The following is a 21,238-nucleotide window of genomic DNA, read 5'->3' as shown; positions in this document are numbered from 1 at the left end:
GACAAATTATCAGTTTATAAATGGTGATTTATGTTCTGTGGGATTTCAATGAGGGCAATGAGGCAGCAAAGCACTTCTTGCTTCATGGTTTGGAGAGGATCAGGTTGATTTATCCTCTTGCTGAGGACTTCATAGTGGAAGGGCCTGCAATAGACATCCAAGGTTCAAGCTTTAGTTCAACTGTTTTCTGCCTGTGTGATCTCAGTTTGCTTATCTAACAGCATTAATATTTGCACCCCACCCCCCAAGATGTAGGCTGATAATTAAATGAGATAATGTATATGGAAATGTTTTGTAAATGATAAAACAGCACACAGGATGACTGTTATCATTCCTTTTGTAGTCCTGGCACTGCAGGTTAATGTGATGGAATGCAAAGTTAGTTTGAACCGCAAGGCTGGTGGTTCAAGCTCACCAGCCACTCCTTGGAAACTGTACTGGGTGTCTGCGAGTGCCGACTCGATGGCACTTAACAACAACAACATAGTGGGCTGGTATCTGTGCTAGGTTTGAGGTAGCCAAGGAATGGAACAGACTAAGAGCCTATCTTGCAAGGAAGAGTTGACCTTCATGATGTGGCTGGAGCAAAGCTTTCAGGAGGAAGTCCGAACTGCATTGAAGGGGTTAATGATAAACAAGGGTCCAGGAAAAAACTATCAACTGAAATGTTTCAAAAAACTGATGCCATGATTCACTCATCAGTCTATGCCAAGAAATTTGGAAGACAGCTAGCTAGCTACCTGACCAACCGACTGGAGGAGATTCATATTTGTGGCCATTTCAAAAAAAAGTGACTCTACAGAATGTGGAAATTGTCTAATACTATCATTACTATCAAACACAAGTAAAATTTTGCTGAAGAGAATTCAAGATGAATTACAACAGTACATCAACAGGAAGCTGTCAGAAATTCAAGTCAGATTCAGAAAGGGTGGGGAACGAGGAATGTCATTGGTGATGTCAGACATATGTCAGCGTCAGCTCTATGGCAACGAACAACAACTAACTTCATGAGGAAGCAGCTCTGCCCCAGTTGTATTTTTAGCGCCTTCCAATCTGAGGGGTTCGTCTTCCAGCACTTTATTGATGTTCTACTGCTATTCAGAAGTTTTCAGTGTCTAATCCCTTAGAAGTGAACCACCTATTCCTTCTTCCTACTACATTTTGGGAGTTCTGGTATGGTGCTGTAGGATAAGCACTGGACTGTTAGGTCGATTTGAACAGCTAGGTAAGTGGTTCAAATCTACCAGCTGCTCCTCGAAGACCCTATATAGGGTTGCTATGAGTTAGAACCGACTTGACAGCATTAAATAACAAACAACAGTCTGTTTTTAGTCTGGAAGCTCTGCTGAAACCTCTCCACCATCGGTGACCCTGCCAACTGGACATAGCTTCCAGCGTCACAGCAACATGCAAGCCACCACAATACAACAAATAGAGAAGTAGAGATTTACTGTATGCTATGTGGTTACATCAGGGAGCTCTGGTAGCATAGTGGTTACAAATCAGGCTGTGGTTGAACCTTAAGGTCAGTAGTTCGAAACCACCAGCTGTTCTGCAGAAGAAAAATGAGGCTTTCTGCCCTCATAAAGATTTACAGCTTCGGAAACCCTGTACAGGGTTGCTAGGAGTTGGAACCGACTCCAACAACAACAACATGTGATTACATTGACTTGAAGGCACTTAACAACAACAACAAATGTGATTATAGGGGAGTCCTGGCGTGGCGCTGTGGGTTAATGCACCAGACTGCAAAGCCATTGGAACTGCAAGGTTGGCAGTTCAAGCTAACCGGCTGCTCCTCAGAAACTGACTCAATGGCACTTCACAACAACAATGTGGTTACTGGAGTCCTGGTGTAGTGCTGTGGGTTAATGTACTGGACTACAAAGTCATTTAAACCACAAGGTCAGTGGTTCAAGCTCACCAGCCACTCCTTGGAAACCCTATACAGGTTCACTATGGGTCAGAAATGACTCGACAGTAATTAACAACAATATGCGGTTACAAGTCAGGCTGCTAAACTCAAGGTCAGCAGTTTGAAGATACCAGTTATTCCACAAGAGAAAATGAGGCTTTCTGTTCCCATACAGATTTACAGCCTCGGAAATCCTATGAGTCGGAATCGACTCCATGGCACATTGCTATCACCACTACTACCATGTACTTATTCATGGAGCGTGATGGCTCCATATGATAAGCATTGGACTGCAAATCTCAAGGTGTATGGTTTGAGCCTGACAGCTGCTCCCCAGGAGAAAGATCAGTTTTCTGTTCCCTCGAAGATTTAAAGCCTCAGAAAGCCAATACAGGGTCACTATGTGACGGAACTGACTCCACGACACTTAACAACAGTGTGCTTATTCCAGGGCCCTGGTAGTGCAGTGATTAAGTGATACACTGCTAACTGAAAGGTCAGTGGTTTGAACAAACCAGCTGCTCTGAGAGAGCAAGATATAGCAGTCAGCTTCCACAAAGATTGCAGTGTTGGAAGCCCTACGGAACAGTTGTACTGTGTCCTACAGTGTCACTTTTATTCAGAATCAGTTCGACTGCAACCAGGTCTGTGAATAAGACAGACATGGGCATGTCATCACGATTTGATGACTTGTGGGATAGCCAGTCCCGGTTGCCATCAATGCAGACTCGTGATTACTCCATGTGTGTCAGAGCTGTGTTCCATAGGGTTTTTGATGGCTGATTTTTCAGATGGATCGCCAGGTCTTTCTTCTGAGGTGCTTCTGGTGGGGCTCAAGCTTCCAACCTTACAGTTAGTAACTGAGTGTTTTAACTGCACCACCCAGGGACTTCTGGAGATTAAGGCATAAATAAGTAGGTAACTACATTACAGTGTAATAGGAGATATGGTTATGGTTATGGAGGATAAGGGGAGAAACTTCTACTCCAACTATTCTTGGGGTAGAGAGTGGATTCACTTGTAGAGATTCCTCAGAGGAGCCTTGAGCTGGAAGAACACCTGTGTAGGCTCCTTTGCACACCCACAGCCTCTCCTGTCATAATCATTCAAGTTGTTGTTGTTGTTAAGTGCCGTCGAGTTGGTTCCGACCCATAGTGACCCTGTACAGGGTTTCCGAAGCTGTAAATCTTTACGGGAGCAGAACACCTCATCTTTCTCCTGTGGAGCGGCTGGTGGTTTCAAACTGCTGGCCTTAAGGTTCGCAGCCCGATTCGTAACCACTACGCTACATGACTTCCCTGCTGCTGTCTCTCTTGGTCCTAGAACAGTGTGTGGGGTACTGCTCTTAACTCACTATATGTGGTTCTTTCTTTATGGACCCATCTCCCAAGAATAGATTGTGAATCAGCCCCTTGAGAGCCTGGACTATAACTTCCTCTTGACAGTTTCAGTGTTCCAGCTCAATGGATGTTTGGGGAAGATAGAGAAGATAAGCCAGGAAGGTGCAAAGGAACAAAAGAGGGTCCCTGACTATCCACAATGTCCTCTTCTTCTGAGGATGCTTTCCATATGCTTGAAAAGTGAGTGTCCAGAGACCTTGTTGTTTCACAGCTTTAAACACCCTGAAAAAGCTCGCTCCTCTCCTGAGTGTAGAAATAAGCCACTGGCCAGGAACCTACATGCAAGGAACAGAAGTCCATTTTCTTTTATACATAGATTTCTCTACAAGTTTTCTAGGAACAGGGCTGTTATACCCATCTATGTCCCTTGGAGTCTGTTGTTGTTCCAATTCATAGAGATCCTATGTATGAGTAGACTTCAAAACGTTCATGGAAAAATGAAATTAAAAGATACTGGAATGTTTCTATGAACTTTCTGAAGCCACTTCATACAGCAGAATCGTCTTGCATCATCCTTTCAATCTGTCCTGTGCTTGAGTCCATTGTTGTGACCACTGTGTTGATCCATCTCATTGGAAGTCTTCCTCTTTATTTCTGATCCTCTGCTTTACCAAGCATGACATCCTTCTCCAGAGACTCAACCTTCCTGATCACATGTCCAAAGTATGTGAGACTCACCTTCCTTGGTTCTAAGGAACATTCTGGTTGTACTTCTTCTAAGACAGATTTTCCTGATCACATGTCAAAAGTAGGTGAGTCTCACCCTCCTTGGTTCTAAGGAACATTCTGGTTGGACTTCTTCTAAGACAAGTTTGTTCATCCTTGTGGTGCTATAGGATAAGCTGGACTGCTAACCTCAAGGTCGGTGGTTCAAACCCACCATCTGCTCCTTGGAAACACTCTACAGGTTGCTAATGAGTCAGACCTGAGTCGAAGGCACTTAACAACTTGAGCTGAAGTCTCTGCAGGACTCTCACCTCCGTCTCCTGCCACCTACAGAAGTAATAAACAGCAACACTGTTTGCTGAGCCCTTTCCCCGTGCCAGCTATGCATTAAATGCAGTGGTTTCACTTCATCCTCAAAGCTGACCCCACCAACAAATATTTAATGAGATCCAGACTTTGTTCTGGACTACAAGGTCAGTTTGAACTGTAAGGACAGCAGTTCAAACTCATCAGCCACTGCTCAGAAACCCTATCTAGGGTTGTGATGAGTTGGAAACAACTCAACTACACTTACCAACAACAACAAGAAGACTTCTGGAATCCTGGTGTGGTGCTGTGGATTAATGCGCTGGACAAGGTTAGTTTGAACTCCAAGGTCAGCAGTTCAAGCTCACCAGTGATCCTCGGAAACCCTATACAGGGTCACTATTGGTTGGAACTGACTCTGTGGCACTTAACAACAACAGCAACATCCTCTAAAGATGGGGTAGGGGATGTGGAGGTGGTTAAGGGTAGTGATAAGACAGGAATACCATTAACTCTACTACTTAGGAGTACTTAAGTAGTTTAAGGAAAATGCCTTAACAGACAGAATGACTTTAATGATAATTTTAAGGAGAAAAAATTTTTACAAAGTATTATAATGAAATGCACACAAAACCTAAAGATAGTAAACCAAAAGGGAAGAAAAAAATTCAAGTCTTGAATTGCAGTATTGAAGGATTGTATGGGCAAAACATTGAATGATGCTAGAAATATCAAAAGAAGATGGAATGAATACAGACAATCACTGTACCAAATAGAATTGGACAATGTTCGGTGATTTTAAGAGGTAGCATATGATCAAGAACCAATGGTATTAAAGGAAGAAGTCCAAGGTGCAATGAAGGCATTAATAAGAAACAAGGATCCACCCTGGGACCATCAGTGGAGAAGAGCGGAGAGCGGGACCCCACCCAGAGGAGCAGTGAGGCCTGAGACTGAGACAGAGAGGATGACGTAAAGAGAGAGGATGACATGAAGAGATGGAGTAGCTGGGGACTAGGGATCCAGAGAGGGAAAGGGGCTGTGTGCTGAGGACCATGAGGGAAGGGTGGGTGGTATTGCAGGGTATACCCTTTGGTTGGGTGACAATGCATGCATGGACGGGATGGTAACTATGGCAATGAGATGATGTATGATGGAATGAATGTAAAACTAATGTTCCCCCATGCAGACTATCATACAATACACAATAAAACATTAAAAAACAAACAAAAAAAAAACAAGGATCCAGGGATTGTTGAAATACTGATTGAACTGTTTCATCAAACTGATGTAGCACTGGAAGAACTCAATAGTTTATACCAAGAAATTTGGAAGGCAGCTATCTGGCCAATTGGATGGAAGAGATCCATATTTGTGCCCATTCCAAAGAAAGATAAATCAACAGAATGCAGAAATTATTGAACAATATAATTAATATCACAAGTGAAATTTTGCTGAAGATAATACAAAAATGGTTGTAGCAGTACATTGAGAGGGAATTGCCAGAAGTTCAAACCTGATTCAGAAGAGGGCATGAAATAAGGAATATCATTATGGATCTTGGCTAAAAGCAGAGAATATCAGAAAGATGTTTACTTTTATTTTATTGACTATACAAAGACATTCGACTGCGTGGATCATAACAAGTTATGGATAACATTGTGAAGAATGGGAATTCCAGAATAGTTCATTGGGTTCATGAGGAAACTATACATAGACCAAGAGGCAGACCTTCAAACAGAACTCCATGGCTTAAAACTAGCAAAGATGTATATCAGGATTGTGTCATTTTACCATATTTATTCAATCATGCTATGCAAATAATTGGAGAAACTAGATTATATGAAGAATGTGGCATCAGGATTGGGGGAAGGGCTCATTAACGACCTGTGATATGCAGGTGAAACAACCTTACTTGCTGAAAGTGCAGAAGACTTGAAGCACTTACTGATAAAGATCAAAGAATATATATATAGCCTTCAGTGTGGATTACAACTCATTGTAAAGGAAATAAAAATCTTCACAACTGTACCAATACACAACATCATGATAAAAGGAGAAAAGATTGAAGTTGTCAAGGATTTCATTTTACTTGGATACATAAGTCAATGCTCATGGAAGCAGCAGTCAAGAAATCAAAAGACATATTGCATTGGGCTAATCTGCTGCAAAAGACCTCTTTAAAATGTTTAAGAGCAAAGGTGTCAGTTTGAGAACTAAGGTGTGTTTGACCCAAGTCTTAACATTTTCATCATATGAATACATGTGAAAGCTGGACAATGCATAAGGAAGATTGGAGAAGAATTGATGCATTTGGATTATAATGTTGGCAAAGAATATTGAAATTTTCATGAACTGCCAGAAGAACAAACAAATCTGTGTTGGAAGAAGTCCAGCCAGAATGCTCCTTAAAAGCGAGGATGGTGACACTTTGCATCACATACCCAGGACATGTTATCAGGAGGAACCAGTCCCTGGAGAAGGACATCATGCTAGGTAAAGTAGAGGGTCAGTAAAGAAGAGGAAGATCCCTACTTAGAAGGATTAACACAGTGGCTCCAGTAATGAGTTCAAACTTGACAATTGTGAGGATGGTACAGGACCAGGCCTTTTATTTCCTGTTGTACATACAGTCACTAAGAGTCAGAACGGAAGCTATGATACTGAACAGCAAGCTGAGGAGGCTATGATACTGTACATTCAGATGAGGAAGTGCTGAAGAGATACCATACAGGTGATAGCATTTGCGGTGGGTCTTAGGGAATGAAGGGGTATTCCAGGAAGAAGGATAAGCATGGGGAAAGAGGCCAAAGTGACTAGGTATGGGGCATAGTCAGGAAATAGCAACTAGTCTAATTTTATGAGGCTATAAATTGCCTGTAAAAGTTTAGAAAGAAATAAAAACAAGCAAGAAAAACAAAACAGAACAGGGTCATATTGCTAAGGAATCTTATGCAAATACAGGTAAATATGTTGAGGAATCCTGAGTAGTGCAAAGGGATAAGGCAGTACGGTGCTAACTGAAAGGTTAGAAATTCAAGCCCACTCAGAGGCATCTCAGAAGAAAGGACTGGAGACCTAAATCCCCAAAAATCAGTCATTGAAAATCCTGTGGAGCACAGTTCTGATCTAGCATACATGGGGCTGCCATGTATCATAATCAATTTGACGGCAGCTGTGTTTTTGTTTTGTTTTATATGTTGAAGCTGTGTGAGTATTTACTAAAAGCATTATCTTATTTAATGCTTGCAGCAATGCTGCAGAGTACAGTTGTTATGATTCTCACTTTACAGATTAGGAAACAGGTTTCTATACGTAATTTACCTAAGATCGCACATCTAGAAAATAGCAGAGCCAGAAATTGTACCAAGGTCTCTCTGGCTCCAAGGGTCTCTCTGGCTCTTGTTCCTTCTCTGCAATGACTGCAATCGGAATGGGAAAACTTGTCAAGGAAAATAGTATAAACAGAAAAAGAGATCCAAGCTTCATGGGAGCATCTATCTACATTCAGCGGTCTGGAGGATGAAGGGGAACCTATGAAGGAGAGAGACTGAATAGAACTAGGGATAGTCCTCAACTCAAAAGCCAAGAGAGAAGAGAAGTCTGAGGAGGTGGAGGAGGAGGCAGCCAGAAGTCTCAGACATTCAGGGGCATCAGGCAGGATGAGGTCTGCTTTGGAGAGGCTGGAGGGGATTTTCTATGGAGCACCAAAGTCCAACTGCAAAGAGGTGTGGAAGAAGGGATGGCAATGAAACAGTTACAGAAGATATTCGGTGATGAAAAGGACGACAGGGAGAGCAGAAGAGGAGTAAAGAAAGATAAGAAAGGTTGAAAGAGAGAGTGTTTAAAAGCATGTATTATTAATTATAAAATATTTCAAATATATGTACAGAAAATAATATAAGAAGCAACTATGAATCTGGTGAAAGGGATGGTGGATGATGCTGATAGGATTTTATGATTCAATTGTAATTGTTAGCAGGAGTAATTGCGATGGTCACAACTAATTGTTGAAGAGACGTAACTAAAAGAAGGGAGTAGTTAGTTAATCCTTGGAATCCTGGTGAGGCTCTGTGGGTTAATGTGCTGGACTGCAAAGCCATCTGAACCACAACATTGGTGGTTCAAGTTCACCAGCTGCTCCTTGGAAACTTTATACAGGGTCGCTGTGGGTCGGAATCGACTCGACGGCACTTAACAAGAAGAAAAAGTTAATCTTCATTTCAGGAACAGAAGATCCCAGGACCACCGAGAAGGAAGAGCGTGAGTGGAGTGTGAGATCCTACCTAGGAAAGCAGTGACAACAAAGACGGTAGCAGAGGTGATGGCATGGAGAGCCGGAGCAGCATTGGACGCTAGGCCCATGCACTGAGAAAGACTGTGTGCCTGTGGGCAGGAGGCTGGCTTGCAAAATGTGCCCTTTGGACCTTTCAATGAATATATATTTTTAGTTTTGAATAAGGAGCTCTGGTAGCATAGTGGTTATGGGCCCTCAGGGTCAGCCGTTCGAAACTACCAGCTGTTCCGTGGGAGAAAGATGAGGCTTTCTGCTCCCGTAAAGATTTACAGCCTCGGAAATCCTGTACAGGGTCACTATGAGTGGGAGCCAACTCCATGGCACATAACAACAACAACAACAGCATGTGTAAATTAAATATTTTTGCTTTGCTGATTCATGAAAAATACGATGTAAAAGGGAAGCCACAGGGAGGGAGCAGGATAACTGTTGTTGCAGGGAGGGGATTGGACTCACTGAGATGAAAGAAAATATGATTGGTTGATTAGTTGAAAGTAAAGCTGATGATCTTGTCTGTTAACCTTCACTCAATTCACAATGTTGTTGTTGTTGTTAAGTGCCGTCGAGTCGGTTCCGACCCATAGCGACCCTGTACAGGGTTTCCAAGGGTGTAAATCTTTACGGGAGTAGAAAGCCTCATCTTTCTCCTGCGGAGCGGCTGGTAGTTTCGAACTGCTGACCTTAAGGTTCGCAGACCGATTCGTAACCACTACGCTACCAGAGCTCCTTCAATTCACAATGAAAAGTTAAAAAATAAAAAAAGAAGAGGCAGCCATGAAACCACCACTCAGGCCTAACAAATGTTACTATTTATGATGCTTGCTGTAGATCTTCATTTTTCTCTTTTTAAAGAGCTATATTAATTTATAGAGAAACTTAACAGCTAGCAGCAGCAAGGAACACAAATAGCAATAATTGGCACAAATCTGGGCAGTATTTCATTCTGTTGTACATAGAGTCACTATGAGTCCGAATTAACCAGATGGTGCCTAACAACAACAACAACACTCCACCCAAGCCAACTATAAGTTTTCCACTTTCCCTTCCCACAGGTAACCACTGTTAAGTTAGTGTGTATTCTATACATTTTCGATAATACATTCACTGCCTCTGTCTGTATCTATATATTGATATCAGTACAGCTTACAGTCTAATTTTTTAAATTCACATAATGGGTATCTTCTGTAAATACCATGAGATATATATATATATATATATATATATATTTCAGATTTGTTTCTGATAAACAGCTGGGGCTTCAAAAAGTTCATGGAAAAAAAAATCCATTATCTTTTCATTCAATTTTTCCATGAACTTTTTGAAGCCCCTTTTTACTGTAGCTTGGGTTCATTTAACTATTTATTGTATTTGGAGTTCCTGGGTGGTTCACTCAGCTGCTAACCAAAAGGTCAAAGGCTCAAGTTTGCCCACATGTGTCTTGGAAGAAAGATCTGGAAATGTACTTCCAAAACAATCAGCCATTGAAGACTCCATGGAGCACTGGAGCAGGGGATGGAGATAGAAATCCAAACTGGTTGCCATTGAGTCAGTTCTGACTCGTAGGGACCTACAGGACAGAGCAGAATGGCTCCATAGGGTTTCCTAGGTTACGGAAGCAGATTGCCACATGGGATCGCTGTGAGTCACTATGGACTTGACAACTAGTGGTGGAGGCAGATCATGGTATTAAACAAGCCATATCCTTTCCTCTCCTGCTAGACATTTTGGTGGTTTTCATTTCTCATCATACTAACTTAACAGTGCTGCAGGGAACATGCTTATTCAAGTCTTGTACATACGTGGGAGAGTGACTCTCTAGACACTTAGTAGTGGACGGACGGTATGTCACAGACTCTTTTATCTTCAGTTTCACTGGGTAGCACATCGGACTTCCCCTAGTGAGTGCTCCTCTCTATAGTCCTGAGTCACCTCCATACCCACTGACACTTACGGCTAGCAACGTGTTGACTTTGCCAGTTTGATGTTTGTTAGTATTGTTTTAGTGCATGAAGGACAGGTTTTTATGATAAAGGAAAACTTTTATTATTTTTTTCCCCCAGAGGAAAAGGAAGGGACTGAAGATACAACAGTGAGAGAGGAAAACTTAGAGGGAATTGAGGGTGAGGAAGGAGAGTGGAGGAAGGGGCAAGGACAAGGTTTCACAGAGCTAGGAGCAGAAGGTAAGATAAAAATGCAAACTTGTTGCTGATGAGTCAATTCCAACACACAGTGACTCTGTAAAACAGAACAGAACTGCTCCATAGGGTTTCCTAGGTTATGGAAGCAGATCCCCACATCCTTCTTCGGAGGAGCAGCTGGTGGGTTTAAACCAGGTTTTAAAATACCAATCTTTTATTAACCAAACTTTGTTGGGAAAGTAGTTGGCAAAATGCCGGGCTGAGAGTGAGGGTAGGACTGGGAAGCAATTCAGAGGATGGGGGAGAGAGGAGTAGAACACCCTTGAGAGGACTTGAGGGTCCAACTGACTCTGGGGTCTATAGCTCAGTCTTTTCATTGCCAGCATCTCTCCCCCCCCCCACCCCCCCACCACAAGATTTTAAATAGATAACAACTAGCAACTGCTTACTTTTCCGGATAGAATTGTGTCTCTCAGAATACATAACGGAATCCTAACCCGTATGTTATGGATGTAATATTGTCTGGGAATAGAGTTTTCTTTGTTATCTTAATGGGGTCATATTTGTGTAATTGTTATTGTTTAGTGTCATCAAGTTGGTTCCAACTCATAGTGACCCTGTATAGGGTGGTGGATTTGAAATGCTGGCCATTGCAGTTCAATACTGATCTTGTGATCCAGTGCTTATCCTACAGTGTCATACCAGGATAAGATTGTGTTATCAAAAGTGCAGATAAGATACAGAAGGAAGCACAACATGAAGAATATAGATGTCACGTGAATAAAGATTGATATCCTAGGCATTTTGTTGTTGTTATGTGCCATGGAGTTGGTTCCGACTCATAGCAACCCTGCATAGGGTTTCTGAGGCTGTAAATCTTTATGGGAGCAGAAAGCCTCATCTTTCTCACATAGAACAGTTGGTAGTTTCGAACTGCTGACCTTGCTGACCTTGGGTAACATTGCAAGGAATCAGTATTCCTTAACACTTCACTGTGCTCATGAGGAACATGTACATAGACCAAGAGGCTGTTGTTTCAACAGAACAAGGGATCACTGAATGGATTAAAGTAAGGAAAGGTGTCCATCAGGATTGGAGGCAGGTTCATTAACATCCTGTGACATACAAATTACCCAGCCTTGCTTGTTGAAAGTGAAGAGGATTTGAAACACTGATGCAAATCAAAGACTACAGCCTTCATTGTAAGTTGCACCTTAATGTAAAGAAAACAAAAATCCTCACAATTGGACTATAAATAACATCATGATAAATAGAGAAAAGATTGAAGTTGTCAAAGATTTCAGTTTGCTTGGAGCCACAATCAATGCTTACGGAAAAAGTATTGTATTGTATTGTATTGTTGTTGTTAAGTGCCGTCGAGTCGGTTCCGACCCATAGCGACCCTTCTTTACGGGAGTAGAAAGCCTCATCTTTCTCCCACGGAGTGGCTGGTAGTTTAGAACCGCTGACCTTAAGGTTCGCAGCCCGATTCGTAACCACTACGCTAGCTACCAGAGCTCCTTATTGTATTAGGCAAACATATTGCATTAGGCAAATCTGCTGCAAAAGACCTCTTTAAAGTGTTAAAGAATAAGGGTGTCACTTTGAGGACTAAGGTGTGCCTGACCCAAGCCATTTTCAATCGCCTCATATACATATGAAAGTTGGACAATGAATAAGGAAGATTGTAGAAGAATCAATACATTTGAATTATGGTGATTGAGAAAAATAATGAAAGGACCATGGACTGCCAAAAGAACAAACAAATCTGTGTTGGAACATGTACAGTCTGAATGCTCCTTAAAGTGAGAATGGTGAGAAGAACATTATGCTTAGAAAAGTGGAGGGTCAGCAACAAAGAGGAAACCCTTCAGCGAGATGGACTGACACAGCAGTTACAACAATGGACACAAACACAACAACAACTGTGAGGATGGCGAAGAACTGGGCAGTGTTAAGTTCTATTGTGCATAAGATCGGGGAGTCAGAATTGACTCTACAGTACCTAACAACAGCATGTAGTATAGCTGCCCCAAAAGATGATACACTGTAGGTGGAATTACAGAAGCAAAATGTTAGTGTGAACAGTCCTGTGTTGCTCGCCCGATCAGACTGGATTGTTGTTGTTAGGTGCCATTGAATTGGTAACAGACTCATAGTGACCCTATGCACAACAGAACAAAACACTGCCCAGTCCTGTGCCAACCTCACAATCATATGTTTGAGCCCATTACTGCTGCCCTGTGCCAATCCATCTCATTGGGGGTCTTCCTCTTTTTTTGCTGACCCTCCACTTTACCAAGTATGATGTCCTTCTCTAGGGACTAGTCCCTCCTGATAATATGTCCGAAGTATGAGAGATGAAGTCTGGTCATCCGAGCTTCTAAAGAGCATTCTGGCTGTACTTCTTTCAACACAGATTGGTTTGTTCTTTTGGCAGTGCATGGTACTTTTAATATTCTCCTCCAATGTCATAACTGAAATGTATCAATTTTTCTGAGGTCTTCTTTATTCATTGTCCAACTTTCACATGCTATTAGGTTATTGAAAATATCATGTCTTGGGTCACGCACATCTTATTCCTCAGACTGGTATCTTTGCTCAGGAATGCTTTCAAGAAATCTTGTGCAGCAGATTTGCCCAGTGCAATATGCTATTTGATTTCTTGGATTAACAGTGTTTGTTTCTGTTCTGGGTGAAGATAATTACTAGAGCTTCTTCTATTTTTTAAGCACTTTCTTTGTGCTAGGTTCTTATAAAGTCCTGGTGTGGTGCTGTGGATTAATGCACGGGACTGCAAAGACGGTTTGAACCGCAAGGTCGGCTGTTCAAGCTCACCAGCTGCTTCTTGGAAACCCTATTCAGGGTTGCTATGAGTCAGAACCGACTCAATGGCCCTCAGCGACAACAAGTTCCTATAAGATGCTTTGCATGCATTCTATTCATTCTAACACAAGTCCTGAAGAGTAGATGTTATGATTTCCATTTTATAAATAAGTAACCTGAGCATACTAGAAGATAAATCACATGCCAAAACCCAACCTACTACTGTGAGTCCATTCTCACTCATAGTGATCCTGTATGGCCAATTAGAACTACTCCATAGGCGTTTTGAGGCTGTAAATCTTTACAATAATGGATTGCCTCATCCTTTCTCCTTCTGAGAGGTGGGTGGATTTGAATTATCCACCTTGTAGTTAACAGCCCAATGCTTAATCACTATACCACTAGGATCGCTGGGATACAGGAAATGTAGCACCTACTAAGGAGATCTCAAATATCAGAAAGGTCATCATGATGCAGAGATGCAAACCTGTTGCCTTCAAGTCAATTCTGACTCATTGTGGCCCTATGCATTACAGAGGAGGACTGTTCCAGAAGATTCCTTGGCTGTAGTCCTTAAGGGAGCAGATCAACAGGTTTTCTTCCATGGAGCTGCTTGGTGGGTTTGAACCTCCAGATTAGCAGTGAATCACTAACTGCTTATGTTACCCAGGCTTGCATTATCTGACCCCAAAGGTAGAACTAGACTCAGTGAATATAAATTGCATGTAGAGAGTGTTCCACTTAACATAAGGAAGAGCTTTTTCACCAGTCAGCACTGTGTCAGAATGTTTTGTGTTACCTTTAGCTGTGGTGAGCTCCTTGTTACTGGAGGTGTTTAAGCAAAGACTTGGAAGAATGTTGTTGAATGGTGCTGTACAGAAAAAGCCAGCATTAGATTAGAGTTGGAATTAGATGCCCTTCAGAATATTTTCCAACTTTTCAATTTTGTTGCATTTTTCAACAAGATCAAAAAGAGAAAATTTCAAGGGGGAAGAAGTTCAGAGGTGTTGGAATGGTGGGCCACAGACCTTTACATGCTCCAATTTGGGGAACAAGACGGGTTTTTTTGTTTTTTTTTAAGGTTTTTATTGTGGATTGAGTGAAAGTTTGAAGACAGGGCATATTATCAGTTTTACATTCAGCAAATCATATACCTTGTTTCATTACATTGATTATAATCCTCTCCTTGTACCATCAGTTAACAGTATTTCTCTCTATCCACTTCAGCTTTTTAAAAAACACACAAACAAAAGAACCCACTCAGGCATATATAATAATTTACATCTCCAAAGGGCACATTCTGCAAGTCTGCTCCTGGCTACCAGCTCTTAGTCCTTCTTTTCTTAGTCCATGAGTCTAGATTGCTCAGCCACTCCCCCTCTGCATGCCCCCATCTCTGCCTCCATCTCTGGCACTGCTGCTTCTCTGGATAAGGTCCCGCATTCTGCTTGTGTGTTCCTCTCTTAATGGTCCTAGTGTCCTCTGTTTCTGGATTGTAAGATTAACCACTCCCCTTTTTTTGTTCAAAACTTCTACCTTTACAATTGTGACAGTCACAATTAGTCATGATAACAGTTATTCACTATTGAATCTTACAAATCTTACCCCCATCTCTTTCACCAGACCCATCTAGACAAGATGAAATTCAGTGGAGACTCTTTCTTTCCCCCCATACTCTTAAGCTAAACTCCCTCTTAAAACCTTGTAAGCCAGTCACTTCGTGCCTTTATTGCCCCCTCATTTTAGGTAGCCAATGTCTAGTTGCCCATCTCTATCTACCCTGTGTACAGAGCAAATAGCATTGAAACTTGATTTGAAGACACTTTTCCCTCTCTGTTGGTATTTAGAGTAACTACCACTCTGAGTACAGGTCAGGTTCATCATGAAGATGCATCATCTGTCACTGTAGCTGTTCCAGTCTGCTTGTCCTTTCTAGTGGGAATGTCTCACCTCACAAGGTTGTGGATGGGATTCAGGATTCCACATAAGGTCCTATACTCTGTAAAGGCTTTGCATGAGGCCTATTTCACTGCGCAAGTTGTAGAACCCGTTTTAGGTATTCCAGTCAGTTATAGGCTGAAGGAGGGCTTACAAGTTTTCTCTAATCATGTTTCCCAACATTCCTTTCTATCCCACTCAAGTATCTGTTTTACAATAGTAGGCAAGGGAAACCAATATTCATAAGGCAGTCAAGGATTTTACTATTATTTACCCATAAGACAGATTTTTAAATCATTGGAATAAAAGGTAGAACTAGGGTCTTTCCCATTCCACTGCATGCACAACTTGACCTCAGGTAATGACATCTCCTGGACATATTTAGAGAAAGAAGTTTGGTGGATGTGTTTCTATTCAAGCAACTCTGCATATGTTTTCACCAGCTCTGGCTCCAGCAGGTGCCTGGCTGTGGTCTGAAATGGATTTGTTTGCGTTTCTGTGGCAGGCAGCCGCTGCGGCTGGTTGCAAAGGGAGACATTTGCTTTGTATATAATTTAATCCAAGGGTTAGGTAATGAGTTTGTTCCTCTCAGACAATGATGGCAAAAAGCTTCCTCCAACTACTTTTACTTGGTTATTACTGAGAATGCTGCTCTGTGGGCCCTGTTAGATAGAGTCCTGACTGACTCCAGTGTTTTCAACTCAGATGGGATTTACTCTAATTCCCAATATTAGAGACCTCTGAGTGAGACATGTAGAAGGAATAGTACTCTGCAGTGAATTTGTCCACCACTTGTCTGTTGGTCAGTTTGTCAGTTTGTCGTACAGCGGTGGTTTGCAAGTTTCTGTAGGATCAGTACTGGACTGTGAACCTCAAGGTGGACAGGTCAAACCCACCAAGTGCTCCTTGGAAATCCTATGCAGGTTTGCTATGAGTTGGAACTGACTTGATGGTACTTAATAACAACAACAACAACCTTTTACCAGTATTCCAAATACCAGCAAGGTTACCCATGGAGGAGTGGTTTCAGCAAAGCTTCCAGACTAAGACAGATAGAAAGAAGGACCTGGGAACCTACTAAAAAAGTTGGCCAGTGAAACCAGCAAAATATGATGTGATACAGTGCCCCTCACATTGGAAGACACTGAAAATATGACCTGGAGGAGCTGCCTCCTCAAAGTAGAGTCAACATTAATAATATGGATAGACTAAAGCTTTTGATGCCTTCATTTGCTAATGTGGTGTGACTCAAAATGAAAAACTAAAGAGCTGTTGGTTATTTAATCTCTAAATAATCAGCATGTGGAATATATGAAGCATGAATTTCGGAACATAGGAAGTTGTCAAAAATTAAATGGAACTCTCGAAAATAGATATCTTATACATTAGTGAGTGGAAATGGACTTGTATTGGACATTTTGAATGCAGCAATCATATAGTCTATTACGCTGGGAATGACAGATTGAAGCAGAACAGCATCCTATTCATTGTCAACAAGAACATTTCAATATCTGTCCTGAAGTAGAATGCAGTCAGTGATAGGATAATATCCTTATACCTACAAGGAAGACCAGTTAATGCAACTATTATTCAAATTTGCACAGCAACTACTAGCCAAAGATGAAGAAACTGAAGATTTTTTTTTTTGCTAAGTTCTGCAGTCTGAAATTGTTCAAACATACAATCAAAATGCATTGATAATTACTGATGATTTGAATGTGAAAGTTAGAAACAAAGCAGAAAGTTTTTTTGTTGTTGGTTTTAAGTGTCTTTGAGTTGCTTCTTACTCATAGTGACTCTGTATAAGGTTTCCAAAGCTGCAAATCTTTGTTGTTGTTAAGTGCTGTTGAGTCAGTTCCAACTCATAGTGACCCTATATAGGGTTTCCAAGGAGGTAGGATTGAACTCCTGACCTGTGGTTCACAGTCCAGTGCTGATCTTATAACGCCACACCAAGAGCACTGTAATCTTTATGGGAGCAGAAAACCTCATCTTTCTCCTGAGGTTCTCCTGGTGGGTTCAAACCACTGACCTTGTGGTTAGCAGTCCAATGATTACCAATGATTACCCTACCGTAGTGGTTACGAATTGGTCTGCTAACCTCAAGGTTGGCAGTTCGAAATTACCAGCGGTTCTGCAGGAGAAAGATGAGGCTTTCTTCTCCCGCAAGATTTACAGCCTCATAAGCCCTGTACAGGGTCACTATGAGTAGGCACTGACTCCACAGTATTTAACAACAGCCCTACCACACCACTATGGTGTTGGTGATAGAAACAACTCTGCAGATGACATGATTAAATTTTTCAAGATCAGTGACTTATTCTTTGCAAATACCCTTTTTCAACAGCATATATGGAGATTATACATGTGGATCTTTCCAGTTGGAATACATAGGTAGCAAGTTGACTACATCTGTGGAAAGAAACAACAGAGAAGCCAAATATCCTAAGTCAAAATAAGGCCAGCAGCCAACGTGGAAGAGATAATTAATTGCTCATATGAAAATTAAAGTTGAAGCTGAAGAAGACAGCCAGCAATAACCTTGAGTTTATCCCACCTGAATTTAGAGACCATTTAAAGAAGAGATTTGATTTGATACATTGAATACCAGTGACCCAAGACCAGATGGGTTGTGGGAGGACATCAAGGACATTATACATGATGAAAACAAAAGGTGATTAAAAAGACAGGAAAGAAAGAAAGAACCAAAATGGATGTCAGAAATGACTAAACTTACTTTTGAATGTAGAGAAGCTGAAGCAAATGAAGAAAATGATGAAGTAAAAGGACTGAACAGATTTCAAAGGACAGCTCAAGAAGAAAATAGAAAGAATTAAACACGCAAAGAACTGGCATGAGAAAACCAAAAGAGAAGAACACACTTGATATTTCTCAAGCTGAAAGAGATGAAGAAAAGAATTCAAGTTTCAATTTATGATACTGAAGGACTCGTGGGTGGCACTGCTGCATCAGTACTGGGCTGTGAACCACAAGGTCGGCAGCTGTTCTTCGGAAACCCTATACAGGGTCACTGTGAGTTGGAATGGACTCCACAGCACTTAAAAACAATGACAACAACATGGATAACATGTTGAACAATGCAGGAAACATTAAAAGAAGATGGAAGTAATACACAGTCACTGTACTAAACCACAGTCACATACAACCATTTCATGAGGTAGTATGAATCTATAGTATTAAAACTGATGGTATAAAAAGAAGTCCGAGCTGCACTGAAGGCACTGGCAAAAACAAAGATCTAGGAATTGATGGAGTAACAATTGAGATGGTTTTACAAAAGGATACAATGCTGAAAGTGCTCACTCATCTATACCAAGAAATTTGGAAGACCGCTATCTCATCACCTGACTGGAAGTGATCATTATTTATATGCATTCCAAAGAAAAGGAATCTGACAGAATGCTGAAATTATCAAACAATATCATCAATGCCACATGCAAGCAAAATTTAGCTGAAGATAATTTAAGAATGATTGCAGCACTTCATTGACAGATTGCTGCCAGAAACTTAAGCCAGATTCAGATGAGGAGATGATGTCATTGCAGACAACAGATGGATCTTGACTTAAAGCAGAGAATACCAGAATGATATTTACCTGTGTTTTATGGACTATGCAAAGGCTTTTGACTGTGTGAATCATGGCAAGCTATGTATCACAGCGAAGAATGTGTATTTCAGTTGTGCTCATGAGGAACCTGCACGTGGACAAGAGGCAGTTGGTTGAATAGAACAAGGGAATACTGAATGGTTTAAAATCAGGAAAGAAAGGGTTGTATCCTTTCACTATACTTATTCAATCTGCATGCTGAGCAAATAATCTGAGAAGCTGGACTATGGCATCAGGATTGGGGAAGACTCATTAACAACCTGTGATATGCAGAAGACACAACCTTATTGCAAGTGAAGAGGATTTAAAATACTTACTAGTGTAGATCAGAGACTACAGTCTTTGATATGGGTTGCACCTCAAAGTGAAAACAAAAATCTTCACAACTGGACCAATAAGTAACATCCATATAAATGGAGAAAAGATTGAAGTTGGCAAGGATTTCATTTAAAATGGATCCACAGTCAATTCCCATGGAAGCAGCAGTCAGGGAGTCTAACAACACTAGATACATCTGCGGCAAAAGACCTCTTTAAAATATTAAAGAGAGGTAGAGTCAGCGCCAGGCCAGGCAAAGCCTGATGGCATTGGGCAGATACTGTGCCTCATGGATGGATAATAATAGTAATAACTAAACATGGGCAAAGGAGATCCTAAGAGGCAAAATGTTGTCCTATGCATTTTTTGTGCAAACCTGCTGGCATGAGCACAAGAAGCATCATCCAGATGCTTAAGTCAACTTCTCAGAATTTTCCAAGAAGTGCTCAGAGTGGTGGAAGACCATGACTGCTAAAGAGAAAGGAAAATTTGAAGACATGGCAAAGACGGACAAGGCCCGTTATGAAAGAGAAATGAAAACCTATATCCCACCTAAAGGGGAGAAAAAAGAAGTTCAAAGATCCCAATGCACCCAAGAGGCCTCCTTCGGCCTTCTTCTTGTTTTGTTTGGAGTATCGCCCCCAAATCAAAGGTGAGCATCCTGGCCAATCCATTGGTGATGTTACAAAGAAACTGGGAGAGATGTGGAATGATACCGCTGCCGATCACAAACAATCTTATGAGAAGATGGCTGCTAAGCTGAAGGAGGAGTATGAAAAGGATATCGCTGCCTACTGGGCTAAAGGAAAGCCCAATGCAGCCAAAAAGGGATTCATCAAGGTTGAGAAAAGCAAAAAAAAAGAAGGAAGAGGAGGAAGATGAAGAGGCTGAAGATAAAGAAGATGATAATGATGAAGAATAAGTTGGTTCTAGTGCAGTTTTTTTTTTTTCTTGTCTATAAAGCATTTAAACTCCCCTACACAACTCACACCTTTTAAAGATAAAAATTGAAATATAAGACTGTGTAAGATTTGTTTTTAAATTGTACAGTGTCATTTTTTTTTTGTATAGTTAACACACTACAGAATGTGTCTTTAGCTAGCCCTGTCCTGGTGGTATTTTCAATAGCCACTAACCTTGCCTGGTACAGTATGGGGTTGCAAATTGCCATGGAAATTTAAAGCAGGTTCTTGTTTGTGCACAGCACAAATTAGTTTTATATGGGGATGGTAGGTTTTTGGGTTTTTTTTCATCTTCAGTTATCTGATGTAGCTTATACAAAATAATTGTTCTGTTAACTGAATACCACTTTGTAATTGCAAACAAAAAAAAGTTGCAGCTGTTTTGTTGACATTTTGGATGCTTCTAAGTAAATACAATTTTAAAAAAAATTATATATATATATATATGTTGTTGTTGTTGTTAAGTGCCATCGAGTCGGGTCCGACCCATAGCGACCCTGTACAGGGTTTCCAAGGGTGTAAATCTTTACGGGAGTAGAAAGCCTCATCTTTCTCCCGCGGAGCAGCTGGTAGTTTCGAACCGCTGACCTTAAGGTTCGCAGCCCGATTCGTAACCACTACGCTACCAGAGCTCCTTATATATATATATATATATATATATATACATTAAAGAGCAAAGATGTCGCTATGAGGACTAAGGTGCACTTGACCCAAAGTATAATATTTTCAATATGCGTACAAAAACTGGACAATGAATAAGGAAGAATCCCAGTGTTGGTGAAAAATATTGAATATAGCATGGGCTGCCAGAAGAACGAACAAATTTGTCTTAGAAATACAG

At 41.1% G+C, this 21,238-nt stretch overlaps 1 pseudogene; it reads left to right on the top strand.

The window, feature by feature from the left end:
* The first annotated feature begins 8,032 nt into the window (after nt 1–8,032).
* Nucleotides 8,033–20,357, top strand: LOC102837717 (annotated as a pseudogene).
* The last annotated feature ends 881 nt before the right edge of the window (nt 20,358–21,238 follow it).

This window comes from Chrysochloris asiatica, unplaced genomic scaffold (genome assembly GCF_000296735.1).
Source record: "Chrysochloris asiatica unplaced genomic scaffold, ChrAsi1.0 scaffold00085, whole genome shotgun sequence".
Taxonomy (NCBI): domain Eukaryota; kingdom Metazoa; phylum Chordata; class Mammalia; order Afrosoricida; family Chrysochloridae; genus Chrysochloris; species Chrysochloris asiatica.
The sequence above is the reverse complement of the archived record's forward strand: the minus strand, read 5'-3'. Positions and strand labels throughout refer to the sequence as shown.